This window comes from Protopterus annectens, chromosome 3.part0 (assembly GCF_019279795.1).
Source record: "Protopterus annectens isolate FY-2018-M chromosome 3.part0, PAN1.0, whole genome shotgun sequence".
Lineage (NCBI taxonomy): Eukaryota > Metazoa > Chordata > Ceratodontiformes > Protopteridae > Protopterus > Protopterus annectens.
Genome location: NC_056731.1, coordinates 281515052 through 281531630, shown reverse-complemented (window position 1 = coordinate 281531630; position 16579 = coordinate 281515052). Strand labels below are relative to the sequence as shown.

Below are 16579 nucleotides of genomic sequence, written 5' to 3'. Positions count from 1 at the left end.
CTGACATCATCAGTGTTTAGAAAGGGGAAGGTGCATCCTGTAGTGTGTTCTCCTAGTTGCCAAAAGGGACATTTCTCTCACACAGAATTGCACACACACTAACCCCCCTCACCCAAACTGAGCATTTGCAGGATTCAAACCCCTACCTAACTATGTTATGACACACAAGACGGACGCATTAGCGGTGCACGCTATTCGCATTACTGGGAGGTTTCCCTTCTCCTGCTGTACTTATAGGGTGCTGACATCATCAGTGTTTAGGAAGGGGAATGTGCATTCTGTAATGTGTTCTCCTAGTTGCCAAAAGGGACATTTCTCTCACACAGAATTGCACACACACCAACCCCCCCACACACACACACACACACACACACACACACACACACACTGAGCATTTGCAGGATTCAAACCCCTACCTAACTATATTATGACACTTGAGGGAGACGCATTAGCAGAGCACACTATCCGAATTACTGGGCATCTGTTCTGCACCTGCAGTATTTATAGGGTGCTGACATCATTATTTCTACAGAGGTATGTACATCTAGTACTACCTGTCAGGTGGGGGATAGCATATATATGCATTTGCAGCCACCTACTTCAGGGTCAGATATGCACATCAGCACTGGCAGGTTATGTTCTATACCATGCTTTGTGACCACAGGACCTGTAACACACAACACAACCAGTTCAGACCACCCCTCCCACATCCAGGACACACACTTTGCTTCCCTGGGAACAGTGCCAAGATATGAAGGTGTTAACATACACCATTCCAGTTGTTAATGTCAGGTACAGGTATATTGTGTGTGGGAACTACTCAGGCCTCTACAACATTACCCTACAGCCACTACAATTTGTGAGTCCATGTGCTATGGCAGAACCACTCACCACAGCCACAAGGGGGAATACATATTGCACCTGACCATCTGCAACATGGGTACTCACTGTACCACACCAGAGGTAGACCACCATTGTTGATATCTGACCATACCCACCTTTCCCTGAACATCCATATCCCATCCCCACCCCCAGGCAAGGTTGTCACTGCAAACAAAGTGTATTTATCAAAAGCAGACTTTACACTTGTGAAGACTGGGGTGGAAGACTTCAAAGGACCCATGCTGGGAGAGTATACAGGCCACTCTGCATAATCCTTGACAATTGCATTCTATGAGCATGTGGAAGGTTTGCATTGATCATGCTATCCCACATATACCCATGACTCCTCCACAACAGGACACCTGTCAGGTGTACACCAGCCATATATGAGCTGTCCAACAGACAGAGTGAGCTAATACATTGCAGAGCAGTAGCCCACAGAGGGAGGACATCTCTGAACAGTACTGGCATGACACTTCAATCCCTCATCATCATCACGACAAAGTGTTGACAGTGAAATTGTCCAGACACTGCAGATAAGGCTCCCCTCAGTCTGTTATTGACAACCACTTACTGTTAGAGGTCCTCACCAACCCTCTTCCAGCACACACCAACAACATGGATGTGGCTTAGCAAATTCAACCCCTGGGATCTCCACTGTGTCCCTGCTTGATGGAGGCACAGCACACTAGCCTCAAACGGTGCCTTATGTGACCTACTTTACAGTGGCACAGTAGCCTACTGTACTGGGGAGGCAGACGCCAAGCACACTCTGGCTAAGCTTTCATTCCCTAGGGCAAACAGCCTAGTGTTTACCTCTACACCCATATGTTTGTCAGATGCACAATATTTGTTGCTGATAGACTGTTTGCAGGTCTTTATTGCCATAGCATTCCCTGTTTCTATGAACAACTTGTGTATCTGTGGAAGATGTTTGAATATGAGAGGGATCCACTATATCACTTATGTCTCTGTAGTCATTTAACTGTGTGCACTGGGCAGATTGCTGTAATGTGGTTGGTTCCTGGAATAACACGTACAAATACCAGATATGTGTGGCCAACTGCTAAAATGAGATATGGCCTAAGTGTGTGAGCATGCCCAGTTCAGGCTTTCCATGGCATGTTGTCTGACATATGTCTCATTTATCAAAGTGTGCGAGCATGCCCATTGTTAGCTTTCCATATGTTGAACTCTGCAGTCCACCACATTTGTGGATGAGTGTGAACTTCAACAATATCTCACGTTTATGGTTGTGTGTTGTGTGTCATGTTGTGTACTTACTGTCCAACTGCTTTGTGTCTGAACACAACAGGGATTATACTGTGCCTGCAGGGTTTGTATGGGATACTTTGCATACAGTTGTCAACATCCTTTCATACTGACCTAACACTGTAGTACCGTATAATGTACTGGTTCAGTACTTTCACTGTGGTGGACAGTATCCTGGGCTTTAGTCCTATCACTGCTTTAAATTTTCATAGTGAGCACAACAGACTGGTTAGGGGCCAGTTGTTGCCCACTCCCATCTTTTGTCAACTCTTCTTTATGCCTCACCAATTTTTACTAACCTTAAGAAAGCCAACCTTAACAAACTGGCTACTTGCTACAACAACATTGCCCGTTTTGCCACTAGTAACCCTTTTAGAACTCATCACTGTATTAACCTGAAACTTCTAGGCTGGCTTGAACTACAAAACCTTCTGTTAATCCCTCAACTCACTATTGCCCATAAAATGTTATACCAACCAAACAAAACCCCTATTCTTTCTAAACTTTTAATCCCTTATAACAACCTAAACTCCCTTCGCTCATCCAGTAAACTTATGGCTACTATAACAAAGACTAATAATTCTGCGGGTGACTCTCTATTCAATAATACTGTAGGAAGGAACTGGAATCTGCTTCCTAGCGATATAACACTTACCACATCTCTGCCTCTCTTTAAACATAAAATCAAAGATTACTTCCAAAGCCACTGGCTCTGTTCCTGTTCAAAACCTGACTAATCTTTTACCTCCTCTGCTTTCCTACTACTCTGCACTTTCCTACTACTTTACTTTCCTCTCTCTTTACTGTATCTGCTTCAGTCTACCTCCTTTTAGAGTATTTTGTTTCTTCTTTCCTCTATGCTAATCTCTCTCAACTTTCTCTTCTCTTTTCTTAAACTGCTTCCCTTCCTCCTCTACTTTAGTGCTTCTCTTTCTCCTTCTGTTACTAAGATTAGTTCTATATAATATTATAAATCAATTTTGCTCTCTGTTTTGTGCCTTGTTCTTGATGTTATTTCAGCTAATTAATGTTATTCTTAGAAATGTGATTCTCTTTATGTATATATCTGTTATTGGGTACTATATTTTTTTTATTTGTCTTTTCATCTATGATGATTTGTCCATTTGCTTGTTTATTGTAACTTTTTTTTTTTGTTAAAATTTATGTGGAGCTTTTCTCCCCGGGCCTCTACTGAAAATGGAAATGTATCCAGCTAGACTAGCCCAGTCAACAAATGTAAAATAAATAAATAAATAAATATGACCATGTTGCATTATGTTCAGATATGAACTACTTAAACCAGGCTTGTCCAACATTGGTAGTGTATTCCACAACATAGGTGTACATTGGCAAACACTAGCGATGTGCCCTAGGCCATTTCTAATGCTAGTCAGAGAGTGTGTTTGTCCTTCGACCCACATTGTAACTGGAGTTTGCCATGACATATGTCATGGTTAGTATACTGTGCCTCCATCTACCCATGACATAACAGTGATACCCAGGGTAAACCTACCATCTCCCATCCACTCATCAAGATTCCTCTTGAGGAGAGTCGATGACTGACTCTCTGATTAACCTGTACTGGGAGTTTACTCAAGAGTGGGGGTGGCTTCTGTGTTATGGATCATTCAGTACAGCTTGTCCTATGTATGTCAGTGGTGGGGTTCAGGTCTCTCATGTGCATAGCTCACTGCCATTCAGATTGTACAAGGTGCAGCATGTTCATTGATTCCAGCTTGGACATGGCTTTATACATCAGGCACAGCTTGCCTCTGGGTGGGCAGTATGGCAGTGTGTGGAGCTGCATTTTGTTTAATCAGGCAACACATGGCATCTGTTCAAGCTCTTTGATACTCCTGGTGAGGTACTTTTGGGGTCTTTCCAGTTGATGGAGGTGTCTGCTGAGGTACATCCCACAGGGGCTATTGTAGTCAATTGTAAAGCTGATAAAGGATGACTGCAGAGCCACAATGACTTCCCCCGATCTAGATCTGACAACCTTCATGATTAGGTGGGTATATGGTATGTTTCTGTAACCACTACAGCCACATGCTTGTCCAATGCAGGATATCTATCAACTTGTGTCCCCAGGTCTCTTATTACATGTTAAGTACTTAATGGGTTAACACCTATGTGGTAACTGGTGGGCATTTACCGTATATCCACAGGGATTGACTATACACTTTTCTGCAATTAGCTTGCTGACATGGCTATGGAACCAGTTGTCTGTTTCTATGTGGCCCTTTTGTGGGATGCTTGTGTCAGCTGGAGGGTCAGATATGGTGGCCAGTTTGTAGTCCTCTGCAAACTTGTTCACACACAGTCCTTCCATGTTGGCCTGTACCTATGGGACATATATACCAAACTAGAGAGGTCCCAGGACCAAGCCTTGTGGGATGCCAGTTATATCTGGTTTGTAGTCTGACATGGCTGCGGCATTTCTGACCATGTCAGTTCTGTCCTTGGTCTGGTTTGCAACCCCTCTACTGACATAGGGGTTTATACTTAAGCTGGTGAGCTTATCTATAATGAACACGTGGGGTATTGTATGAAAGCCTTTTGCAAGGTCCAGCTACGCTGTATGGACCACATTCCCCTCATCAATGTCCTTAATGACCATTTCAAATGAGTCAAACATGTTTAAGGGGCAGGATCTGCACTTAAGAAAGCCACACAGGGTAGGGTCCAGTGTCAGTAGGTCCCCAATATCTTTATGTCTGCAGTACATGCTGATCCTTTCCATAGCTTTGCAGACCAAGCTTGTCAGGATTCTGGGGTGGTAGTTTGCAGTATCCATTCAGGCAACACCTTTGTTGAGAAGGACCACTGTTGTTGTACACTGCTCTTTGGGTACATATCCTGTGGTAAGGCTGACATAGAGCAGTAGTGTTATTTGGCATTCCATTCTTCTTGGAGTCCATGTTGGACTCAGCCCAGGACACCATCTCATACCATTGATGCTGTATGTTTTGCTTTGTAGATGCTGGCTGTTACCTCAGCATCTGCAATGTCAGGGGGCCAGTACTCTGCTGGGATAGATATTTTGCATTTTGGGGGGGGGGGGTTGCACTGCACCTGTCAGGTTGGATGTTGGCAATATGTTTTTGGTATGTTGTTTGTAATATTTGAGTGATTCAGAGCATATCTGTAAATTCCCAACAAGGTTCCTACGATCAGTTAAGAAAGCCTTGTGATTATCCTTAGTGTCCTGTACAATTTGTATCTTCATAGGTTCATACTAGGCTATCTGCCCTAGGGCATTTATAAGCCTAGCCAGAGTGTGTGTGGCTTTTGCCACCCCTTGCTATGTGAATATTATGGCCATTTATGATTTACTTTACTGTGCCTCTGTCTGGACGTGACACAGTGAAGACCCCCAGTGTACATCTACGATCATCCATCCACTTGGCAAGATTCCTGTTGAAGAGAGTCAGTTTGGGGCTCTGCCTAACATGGAGTGGGATTCTGTTCCAGGGTGTAGGGAGCCTCTGGGTTATGTATCTGTCCCTCCAGCACATCCTATTTCATTATGTGTTGAGGTTGACATCTTTCACTCTCACAGCTCCGATGGATTTGGGTTTTCTGGGGTGGAGCATGTCCATTACTCCTGTGTTGGACATGGCCTTGTACAACAGGCATACAACGCCTCTGTGTAGGCAGTATGTGACTGCATTCAGCTGGGGTATCTACAGCCAGGCAGCATATGACATATATTTGAGACCCTTTATCCTCTTGGTGAGGTACCTTTGAGGTCTTTCTAACTGTTGCAGGTGTCGGGTAAGGTACATCCCAAATGAGGCATTGTACTAGATTATGGGTCTGATAAGAGAACAGTATAGGGGCACAATGACCTATGTTGACGTAGATGTGAATCCTTTCATGATACGGTGTCCAATATAGACACTCTTCCTAGCCACATTGGCAATGTGAGTGTCACAAAACAGGTTACTGTCCACTTGTGTCCCTAGGTCCCTGATTACTCCTTCCATACATAATGGATTACCACCTATGTGGTAATTTGTGAGTACCTTGTTTGGTATTTGGTGAGACATTCATACTGTCCAGTGTCTTCAGGATGGCTGGGTGGGGTTCCTGTGTGTGAGAGTGTGGTCTGTAGCATGCTACAGACTGTACAGCAGTTTTGCCTATGGTTAGTTGCACATGGGTGGTCTCCGATGCTTCGTGCATTATCAGTTACCTGGACATGTGGGTGTCTGTGCTGAATATGGATACTCCCCCTCCTTTTATGTTTTGGTCCAGGTTTTGGGGCCATAACGCATGATATGAGGTATAACCTGGTAGTGCTGGTGTGCTGTCAGGAGCCTTGCTGCAGGTTTCTGTCACTGCACGGACATCGATGTTCTCCATACTGGGGAGGGCCTTGGGAGCATGCATATTGAGGTTTACACGTCTGGCGTTGGGCAGCATTACCCTTATGTTTCTTTCCACTTATGTTTTCTAGGGAGGTGGGTTAGTCTTTTCAGCCTTGCCTACGAAAGGCTCTATGGAGGTGACAAGAGCCTTATCCAATATCCAGTCGCCCAGGGGTAACAGGTGCAAGCCATCCCTGGAACAGCAGCGTGGCTTGTCAAGCATGACATCCCAAGCAGACAGACATTGGATCCCCTTGGAATGACACCAGTAATTGTGCCACTTGTTAAAGCTGATCATTCTGTGTTTGTACTGTGGCATCATTCTTGGTGTGGGTAGGATGCTGCACACGGTCAGTGTCATACCGGCCTGGACTACATAATTGGAGAGCTCATCTATGTCTCTTTTCATGTAGTCCGAGGAGGTACATCTCAGGTCATTCACGCCAGCATGGACAATGACTGCATCATATCTCTACTTGCTTTGGGGTGACCTGCGTACTTCTGTTATGTGGCGTATTGTAGCAGCCTACAGGCAGCTTACTGTACCCTTTCCCTTGTTCAGTCTGGTGAGCAGGACAGCAGTGTGTCTGACTATGGAGTCACCTATTACAACTGTATCAGACATGTTGTTTCTCCTTCTGGCCTGTGACTGTTTGGCACACCAGCTTTGTGTACTATGTGTTGCATGTGCTATGTTTGGAGGTAGTGGTTGCTTGGGTGTCTGCTTTGGAGGCCTCTGTTGATGTGGTGTGTTTGTAATTAGGGCCTCCGGGAAGGTTTTTCTGTGTTTATGTCTTTGGTTTGCAGTTGTGATAGGTCTATGCGAGACTTGGTTTGTGGTGTGTGTGGTTACCTTCTCCTCCTGACTAGTTTTGACAGTACTGAGTTGAGAGAGCTCAGCTTCCGGTTTGGATAAATGGTTGCATCTCTCACATATATTTGTATTTCTTGGGGGGAGGTGAGAGTTGTCTGTGTACATGGGGCAGGTGTAACATTGCCTCAAGATTCACAGATTCAACTTGTTGTAGCTGGACTTAGTGGATTGTATGTGTGGACATATTTTATTGCCATACTACTGATCAGTGATTACTTCCCTTTTTATGTTTGCTCTATCATGTAGTAGCTTCCTCATTCTCTTGCATGGTTTGGTAATGGCTGGAGTCCACCATGCCAGATGCCTGCGTGTATGGCATTGTGTCTTGGTTTTATTTGGGATTGCATAATCCAAGCATTCCTGGCAGTGTTCATGGAATGCCTGTATAACAGGTTCTGAGGTGTGGCCCATATTTTGCACCTGCACAGGGCCTTTTATGGATTCCACATCAGTTTGGAGGAGTGCAACTTTTGCTTTACACATGTTTTTCACTGTGGTTTTCTGGCCAGGGACTGTGGTCAGGATGTGTATATCCGGTGTGATTACTCTATGGTCTGGTCTTACCAGTGAGGGATACACTTCTCATCTTGCCATCCAGTATCCATGTTGCTGATTATCACATCCAGTATGCTTACCCCTCTTGTGGGAGTGGTACGTTGTTCCTGGGCATTTTGGTTTATGGATTCTATGAACTTTTGTCCTACAGTGTTGGAGCTAGTATAATGCTCCCAGTCTATGTTTGGGTATTTTCAGTCACCCAATATAATGTGGTTTGGAGGGCTTGATATATTCATGTATTCCAATATAGGCCAAGTGCAGTTCCTGGTGTTAGGACGGTAGTCTGTAGCAGGCTATAAACTAGGAGGCAGTTTTAGCCACTGTTACTTGACCATGGCTAGTCCATGCTGCTTCTTGTTGTGGTACCAACATGGGGGTATGGTTATCCTTGACAATTATTGCTAGTCACCCTCCTTTTGTAGCTTGTTCCATGTTTTGAGGCTGTACAGCACAGTATGAGGTGTAACCTGGTAGTGTTAGGGTGCTGTTGTGAGCCTTGACCCAGTTTTCTGTTACAGGACAGATATCAACATTCTCCATACTGGGGGAGACTGCATGCATCTTGCTGTTTAGACTTCTGGCATTGGGTAGCATTACATCTAGGTTCTTATCCCTTGTGATACCTATGGAGGTGGGTTTGTGTTTTGAGCCTTACCTATTCAAGGCATGCTGTGGGTAACAACAGCCTTTGCCAGTATCCATAAGGCCAGGACTGATAGGTGCACGCCACCCCTAGCAGGTGGAGCATCATGTCATGCTCAGCATGTCATCCCAGGCTGGCACACATTGGATCCCCTTTGACTAACTGCAATACTTCAGCCAATTATTGCAATTGATCATCTCATCGTCATATTGTGGCATCATGCTTGGTGAGGGTAGGATGTTAGTCAGGGTCATCAAGTTTGCATATACTACATGGTGTTACATTGCTTAACACATGGCATTCATGCCTCAGGTGGTGCTGCAGGGCTGCCTCTGTCGGATGCACATACTACACTCCCTGTACATGTTTGAGAGCAAGTTATGTCATTTTAGGCATCCCTATTATTATATGAGTGAGTCAGAGAGGGGTATCATTCCCAGGGTTCCTACTGAGCCAGTGTATGTGCTATGCGTTGCCTCTTTGCCAAGGCCAGGGCATACTGGGCACGCCTCCTTCTGCCTACTGGGGCAGGCTCAGGTTGTTCCTCCTCCGAGTCACGCTCTGCCTGTGATGGCCTTGGCAATGGTGGGAGGCTGTTTGGCCCGGACCTATGCTGGTCCTGCTGCAGCTGTTTTCGCAAGATCATATTATGTAGCATAGCACATACCGTGACAATTTGGGTACATGTAGTTGGTGAGTACTACAAGGCTCCACCAGATGTGTCCAGACACCGGAACCGTGACTTGAGCAGCCCAAACACACGCTCTATTACATTACGTGCTTGTGCGTGTGCCTCATTATGGCGTTCCTGTTCAAGTGTGTGTGCGTTTCTGATGGGTGTCATCAGCCACGGCTCCAGTGCATAACCTGCATCCCCCACTAAGTGTCCATGTGGGATGTCCCCATTGGCAAATGTCTGGTACAGCTGCGTCAAATGCCAGATATGGGAATCATGGTAGCTCCCAGGGCAGCCAGCACACACATTAATTATTATGCCCTGGGCGTCACACATGACCTGGCAGTTGATGGAGGGGAAGCCCTTGTGGTTAATGTAGGCCATACCCCGCTCACCGGCTGGTGGTTTGATGCGTACGTGCGTGCAGTCTATTGCACCCACTACCTCAGGGTATTCCTCTATTTGCTGGAAGAGACGCATATTGCTGGCCAATACCTCACGGGCATTGGGGAAATATACATGATCACCGACATGTGCTGACATGGCATCCAGGAACTGGTGCAGTACCCTGGAGGCTGATGCCTGTGATATCCCCATCATATCACCAGTTGGTCTCTGGAAGGTACCTGTTGCTAGTATTCTTAGGCCAACACATACCTTGGTTTCCACTGGGATGGGTTCCCCTCTGTTGGTTCTGTGTGTGAGGCGTGGCCTGCACAGATCAACAATTTGCTGCAGGAGGTCTCTGTCCACTCCATAGTGCTCCACTATCTCCAGCTCATGTAACCCGTGGTAGGTGACCCTGGGCCTGTACACTCTTCTCCGTCTCCTCACTGTGGGTTGTCTGGCACCATTTGCATTGTCACCATCCTCAGCAAGTCGCCTATGTCTCCTTATGACAGCTATGGCAGCCCCTAGCATTTCTGCTCTGAGTTCAGCTTTTTCAGTTTTCACTTCTAATAGCTTACTCCTGTCTTGCAGTGTCTTTTGAGAGAAACATCCTGCACTGCTGTTTGCAGAGTTTTAAGTGCTTGGCTGGGCTACTATTCTGCCTGTGTAATTGCCCGCTTCTAATTGTTTTCACCTGCTAGCTCCAGCAGTATTCCCTGCTAGCTTCCTACTAATTCTGTTGCTTCCTTTTTCCTCTCTGTTTCCTCAGGGGGGGTGCAACGCGCATACCAGCAGAAACACGCTCACAGTGGCTTACACGTGCGCACACATGCTTACACGGTTTAGAATCTTCTTATTCGGGTTAAAACGTGCGCACAGCAGCGCAAACAGTCTTACAAGTCTGCCAACAGGCTCCCACATGCTCAGTCTGCCTTACACGCGCACACACTGTCCTACTTGTGCCTCATGGTGCGCACATGTGTGCATGCACGCCCAGCAAGAAACTTTGGTGTAAGCAACAGTGTACACCTTCCATTTCTTGACTTTCCCATGCTTATCTTGTGGCACTCCTCTTTCCATGATATGTGTCTGACATCTGTCATGTAACACTGACCTCCAATGAACTGCATTTCTTTCTGCCATTCCCCCGTGTGATGTCACTTATCTCCTACTCTGTTCCTCCCCCTTATGTAACTCTTACACTACTCAGAATGTGCTCATTTGCTATGTGACAGTGGGATTCAGTATCCTAACACTCATTTACATCAGATTGCCTACTAATGCTTAGTTACATGTCTTAGACTCAGCTTCCCCCATTAGCAACCACTAAACGGTGGCCATGTTGTTTTGGGTCTGCTGGTCCCTGCATTGTAAATCCATGTATTGCATAAAACCCACATTTGTGGGTTTATAACCTTCATTTTTATGTTTTATATAGCGCAGCGGGGCTGCGCTGTGTTTAAACATCGACGATCGCCAAAAAATATATATATATTTATTTCTCAATTTTGCATCGGGGTACCTTGCCAATGGCCACATATTTGGCCATTGGCATGCTGCCTGACACATATGCACCCTTTATTTGGAGCTGACATGGCTCCATTGTGTTTTTTGCAGAAACGTACTCAATTGTCAACTGAGTACATTTCTGCAGCTAAAACGGCTCTTACACGGGCTGGTTTGGGCTTCGTGAATCGCTAATCTACCTCATTTGCATGCCTTTCGGCTGCAAGTGAGGTGATTAGCATATCTACGACCACTCCGTGTAAGAGACGTTTTAGCTAGTCTCTTACACAGAATTTCGGGCTGTTCCTGGATCGCGAGGGCTGCATGGAGTCTTACACTACTCTTAGACTCCATGCAAGCCTTCGTGAATCCTGCCCTTTATCTGTTGCAGGACGAGAACAACATTAAGAGGAGGCTGAAAAAAAAGTTCTTGCCCAGTTAACGGTCATGGTCCCTGACCAGGTTGAGAGCTATAAACTGCTTCACTCAACTCCTGCAATTAGTAAATGAAGTTAAGTGTCAGTATATTCAAAACACTGTAGTAAGAAACAAACACAAATCACCTGATCTGTTGCAGGACGAGAACAATATTAAGATGAGGCTGAAAAAAAAAAAAAAAGCTGTTGCTCTCTTAATGGAAAAGTACATATTTTGAGATGATTTTTTTTAGTCTTTAAAGCAAGTTAGGCCAGGCACAGACCTGGTAGCAAGAGGTAGTGAATTCCATAGTTTAGAGACAGAATATGAATACAGAGAGTGACCTGTTTTTTTTTTTTTTTTTTGGGGGGGGGGGGGTGGTTGAGATAGCCAAGAGATTTTTGTGCTCTGATTGTAGGGATCTATTTAGTGTATAAGGTGCGACTAAGTTGGCTAGCGCAGGGCAGGCAATAGGCTTGAAAATAAGGTTGTGCAAAGTGGATAGCTGAATAAAAGCAAGTTGGTTGGGAAGTTCAAGCCAGTTTAGTTCTAGTAGCCCTTTACAGTGATGTCTGTGATACTTAGAATTTGTGGCAAACTTAGCTACTTTGCTGTAGCATTGTTCCATCTTGCTTAGGCAGAAGTTTGTAAATTAGTGAGGATGGGAGCACCACAAAGAAGGGAGGGAAGTAAAACGTTTTTTTCTAGGGAAACTTTGGTTGCTATAGTTAAAAAATGTTTGTTTCCATATAAGAGTCTCAGTTTTTGATGAGCTTTCTTTATATTTTGCTGTATAGGGTGGTCAAAGGAAAGTTTATAGTTTGTTAATGATTACTCCTACAAGTCTGGTTTTCTACACTATTTCTATGATAGCGTTCTCAGATGCAAAGATGTTGAAATGATTGTTGACAGAAAAGAGTTTTTTTAGGATGGAAGTATACTAATTTAGCCTTCTTTGGATTAAGAAAGAGATGGGCATTTTTTAGCCAAGATTTGACTGCAGTAAAGGACTGCTGAGTTTTTGAAAGCAGTTCTGGTAGTGATTGAGCTGTACAAATTATGGTGGAATAATCAGTGTATTGAATGAGTGTGCCAGGATGGGAGGAAGTGTGAAGGTTGTTAGTGAAAATGTTGAAGAGTGGGGGTCTGAGGATGGAGCCTTGAGGAACTCCACTTGGGTTGTGGATAAAGGGTGAGAGTTCATTGGACCATTTCACTTCTTGTTTATGATCCTTGAGGTAGCTCTGAAACCATTTTACTGTGTTATGTGAGAAACCGGTTACACTGTGTTCAGTAGTAGGGGATGAGAGACTGTGTCAAAGGCCTTAGAGAGGTCAAGGAATACTGAGGCTGTATAGCATCCTGCATTACTGGCCTTGTTCACTGTGTCTGTAAAGGATATTAGGGCTGTAGATGTGCTGTGGCTAGGTCAGAAACCATGTTGGGTTTGGGTTAAAAGATTATTTTGCAATAGCTATTGCATTATCTGCTGATGGATACCTCTCAAAGAATTTTGGATATGGGTGACAAGATGGATATAGAACGGAAATTGGTTAGTTCAATAGAGTTGCCTCCTTTGTGGATGAGGGGTGATGTGAGATTGTTTCGATGTGGTTGATACTTCTGATTCAGATAAAGAACTATTTATAAGGATACTGATTAGGTAGGCAAATTGAGTTGGCAGCCAGTTTGAGGTAGTGTCGTGGAAGCAAAAACAGGAATGCAGGCAAGAGGGCTTGAGGCATGCACACAGTAGTAGTTTCCAAACTTTATTCTTCAGACTTTGCTTCAAACAAACGATAAAAACAATAAAAAACAGTAACCACAAAGCACTTTTCGTCTCACCTCTTAGTGAGACTTCATCAGACAGTGTCGTGGAAGATTATCAGCCAAGGTGGAACAGGGTTTTAGTTTTAAGTGTGTGTGTGTGTGTGTGTGTGTGTGTGTGTGTGTGTATAAATATATATATATATATATATATATATTGACTAGAATATCTAAAAATGTAGTTCCATGACGCAGTATGTTAAATGTAAAATTCAAGCTTTTGGTGAATTGCTGTATGTAATTTTGAAATTCATGTAGTAAATCAAGATCTCCATGCCATAATATAGACATGCCATCACTAAAACTTAAGTAGAGATAATGTATAATCTGAATTTATATTTATATATGACTTATTTTTCCTAGTGCTCTAAAATGGTAACAGCATAACTTTAGGCCACTACAGCTTACATTGCATTACCTTTTACTTAATGGAAGACTTATTTTCCAGATAAAAATACATTATTCTAAAGAACCACATCAAATAGCATACATTATTAATTTCTAAGCTGATATCTCAGAGTCAGTGCTTAATATCCAATTAATGGCATCTAGCCCTTTATTATGTGATATGATTTGTGTATATACAGACTCAACACATTGCTATAAAAGTATATACCTTCCAGTCAATATTCTTGGTCTTAATAGTATCATTTAATGTAATCAAAAATATCACTCAAGTCCTTAGTCAATGAACTTATAGCATAAGCATGTGTCTTTTCAGTGGATGCTCAATATGATCACTATCATTTCAGTGTACTAACCTCTACTAGACACAGCAGGGCTGAATGAGATGGGGTCTGTTTTTCTTAGGCAGCTTAGGTTTAACAAAAATAATCAGAAGCATAAGGTTTTGCACAAAAAAAGTAAGTAGCTAAATTATCTGCTAAGTGTCTTTCAACTAATAAATCATGGATGAATACATTCATTTTTTTGATGCATAGCATACTTCATAGGTTTGGAGACAAAGCCAGAGAGGCAAGATTACGTTGGTTTGAACATGTGCTGAGGAGGGATGCAAAGTATATTGGGAAAAAGATGCTAAGGATGAAGCTGCCAGGTAACAGGAAAAGAGGAAGGCCTAAGATAAGGTTTATGGATGTGGTGAGAGAGGACATGCAGGTGGTTGGTGTGACAGAGCAGGATGCAGAGGACAGGAAGAAATGGAAACAGATGATCCGCTGTGGCGACCTCTAATGGGAGCAGCTGAAAGAAGATACTTCATATTTTGGTATACTGAGCAAGGTATCTTTGTTCACTTGATATATAGATCACAGCAGACTCATAATTAATTTTATCTAAAACAATAGTCGAACACCCTTTATCAACTTTAGTAATATAAATTACATCATTCTCAAGACATTCAAACTGTACAAACCACAATAGGCAGCACTTGTCACTTTACTAACCTCGCTCTGAGAAAAGAGCATCACTACATTGTCCTCAAAAGAGGAAACAGATTACTTGCCTCTGCCATATTAATATTTATTCTTACATTTAAACTGTTAAACAAATAGCAGTGCCCCTCATTGAGGTGTAGACTGTAGAGTTACCACCTGTCTCATCTTTGAGCGGGACAGTCCTCTTTGAGCAGTTGTGTCCTGCTTAAAAAAAACAGACTAAAATATAGCAAATGTCCTGATATTTTCAAGACAAAAAATGTTTCTTAAGTTTTCTTTAATTGCTGCATAAAACATTTATTTTGTATTTAAACCACACCTAAATGTTATACGAAAGCAACTGAAATGTTACATGGGTAAGCTTTTATTTTGGGGTGAAAAGCGAACTTCTGTCCTTTGTACGTGCCGTAAGTATGATTTGTCCCGCAAAATCTCTCGTTTCTACAAAAAATATTCCACTTTGGGCATTTGAAAAGACGGCAACTCTGGTAGACTGCAATCCTCAGAAACCATAAAGGCAATGCATATTCACTTAAACTGCTAACCCTTTACCCAAGCAATATAGGAGCAAACTTTTTAGAAGAGAATTCCTGGCCAACTAGAAAAAAATTCCAGCAGAGTTCAGAAAAATAAATTGAACGCATTCAGGAATCTTATAACTGCAACTGTTTTGCTAACAGTTTAACCAGATTAACTATACTGAATGAAAACCAAAAAATAAGTAATAAGAATACAACTTTTATGCGAACATGTATCTAAAAATTACCATCACGACAATGGTGTAAATGCGTAGATATGTAAATATACGAAATAGAAATAACTGCATTGTTACGTTCTGCTTTCTACTTAAAGCCGTATAATGCGACTTATAGCAGATATTAAATACCAAAAGCCTTTCACAATCCAAACGTCTGACACACTAACGTTTACTTAAAGCACGAATAATAATTTACCTGTACCACAGAATCACATGTTGAATTTACAAATAAACAATAACCTTTTTTTACAGATATATTTTAAAAAGTGTTTTTGAGTTCTAATTCCATGTTCACAAACTGTTTCAAATACGGCTGTGACGGGACGGCTAATGGTAAATGTTTACTTAGTTCTCTTAAAAGACAGGTAAGGCTTTGCTCGCCTTAGTAATGAGCCTCTGTTTTGGGGGCAAAAAAAAGAATGCCTTCTGCTAACACTGTATGCCCATCATCAGACAAAGTATATTTATAAACTTTACCAGTGTGTAGTCATTCGCCACCTCCTCCTTAGTCTTAGGGTTCTGCAGAGTAATGTATTTTCGTTTCTATAGCAACCGCTCCACTTCTCAGTTATTAGAATTTCTCTTCCTTACTCTTATTCTCGCAGTTTTTACTTTAGAATTTGATTGGTTAGCCAAGCTGATGGCGTCAGCTGTTATCACTCGTACCCCAATAAAAATACCCCGCGCTGTAAAATTATTTTAATGTACCCACACACAGATTGCCGTGTAAACAGTGCACACATATAGGCATAATATTAGACTAGTACCTAGCAGAATGCGCAATAGCAAATCCCGCCCCAACCACGCCTCCAGAGCCGCAATAGAGCAGCTGCATGAATATTCATTTTTGTGCTGAAAGTAATGTAATGTAATGAATATTGATGGCCATATCTGACTTCGGCAAGCAAAAGTCAATGATCGGTTAGTGCTAAATTCCATGGTTATTAAGCCCTGACCTTCCAAACATGAGCTAAGCCAGGAGGGCAATTTACGTAGTCATTTAGTTT

The 16579-nt window shown here is 43.0% G+C and overlaps 1 protein-coding gene across 1 annotated transcript in view; it reads right to left on the bottom strand.

Annotated features, from left to right (window-relative positions):
• The window catches only part of NEK10 (NIMA related kinase 10), a 3576599-nt gene extending 3560355 nt beyond the window's left edge, over nucleotides 1–16244 (bottom strand). The window contains exon 1 of the mRNA XM_044064761.1: nucleotides 16050–16244. The gene's annotated coding sequence lies outside the window, so the exon portion shown is untranslated. The remainder of the gene's footprint in view (nucleotides 1–16049) is intronic.
• Nucleotides 16245–16579: the final 335 nt, after the last annotated feature.